Raw genomic sequence first — 1,904 nt, forward strand, 5'->3', positions numbered from 1 at the left:
CTTACTCACTTAAAGCCTAAATTTAAAAGCCTTATAACTAAACGGTATTAGAGGAACAAGCCAGACTTCAGAACATGTCTGTGACAGTAACCTCTGATACACTTAGACCCTGGTTCTAGAATGTTCTTTCCATTTGACCTGGCCTCCTGGCCACAGCTGACTGGTCCAGAAGTGGGCATTTAATCCAAGGACTGAATCAAGTAGGGGTGGCCTATGAGTCAGCAGGGAGTGCTTCCCCATGTGAATAAAAGTGATGAAATGGAACAGTCTATTCTCACGCTTGGCCATATGAACCGGAAATACTGAAGATGAAATTAGTTGATAGGCATTACAAAAACTAAATGATTCACAGAGAGGAAAAAGGTAGAGTGCAGGTACCTTAGCTGTTAGGCATTAGAAACTATGCATAAGTAGAAATCATAAGGTAGAGCAGAGCAAAAGTTAGCCAGCCAGATAAAGATAAAGGTGCTAGAGCTGCCCTGGGCTCTACATGACCTCCTATCCCCAAATGTCATTCTAGTCTTGGAAAGGCCTGGCCACTTTGGGACATCATGAAAACCACTTACATAGCTAGAATTTCTGTCTTCACTAGTATCACCATGATAGCTCCCCATCCCTTATGAAAAATTGAGCAGTTTTTTGAATTGAGTAGATAAACAAAAGACCCATAGCAACAGCATTATGTATGACTTCTTCTTTTTAATCTTACAGATTTAAAGGGGACCAAGTTAGAAAGTCAGTTTAGTCAGCCCAGTACCCAATCACCTTGTGCCCATTAGTGGAACATGCAGGCCAGACAGTAAGGATCAGATCCCAACACCATCACTTGCTAATGTGTGATCTTGGGCAAGTTGCTGAACCTCTCTTACCTCAGATTCCACGTCTATAAAATGGGAATATTTACGGTATCTAGCTCATGAGGTTGTTAGGATTTAATGGAGTAATACAAGACTAAACCTTGGCATGTGGTTAGTAATCAATAAATGTTAGCTTGTGAGTTGGGGGTTTTTGCCTGAGTTGTTCCCTGCAATATTCCTAACACCCAGACTTGTACCTACACACAGTTAAGTATGTAATAAATATTTATTCAGTGACTTAAGGAAATACTATTATGTGAATTATTAGGTCCACTCTTTTACTTGCCCCTTTCCCAGCTGGTTACTAGGTCAGAGGTGTCATGTCACAGGCGTGCCCATGGACAACATCCTCCTAAAAGTTCCTGAAAGCATGTAAACAGAGAGTGCTAATGGAATTCATAGGCCCTATTTCAAAGGAGCCTGCTGTTCAGAATATATTATCTTTATTTAGCATTTATATTACACTTTTATATTTTCAAAGCCCTTTTCAGTTTTTTAACTAAATATTTGTTATAACATTCCTACGTTATCTTTCATAAGGGAGGTAACTGAGGCATGGTTCCAGTCGTTAATACCTATATCTAGAATAAAATTCATCACATAAATACAGTTAAGTGTAACTGTACAATAAAAAAAAAAAATCTGGAACATTACTTTGTTCATGTAGAATGCCGAATGGAATGTCAGCGTTCGAGAAGAAGACAATCTGTTACTTTAAATTATACTAGCTCTGCCTTTCACTTGGTTCTATTTCAGGAACTAGAATCAATAGAAAGGTTTTTAAACTGGGGTTTCTCAATGGGTTTGAAGACTGTAAGGAATAAAATTTTGAAATTCAGTATTGAAACATTTCACCACATCTCAGTAATTTCCCAATCTTTTTCTACGAAAACCTCTCCAAGAAAGTAGTTCTTTCCTCCTGTCAGTGTGTTGGGGGTTTCTGTATGCATGCCCTTGGAATTTGTAGACAGTGAAGAATGAAAGGGTAAAAATCAGTATACCATTGATGAAATCAGTCAAGAGTAATCTAGTTTAAGGAGATTTGGG

Source organism: Balaenoptera borealis, assembly GCF_965194805.1.
Source record: "Balaenoptera borealis genome assembly, chromosome: 9".
NCBI lineage: Eukaryota > Metazoa > Chordata > Mammalia > Artiodactyla > Balaenopteridae > Balaenoptera > Balaenoptera borealis.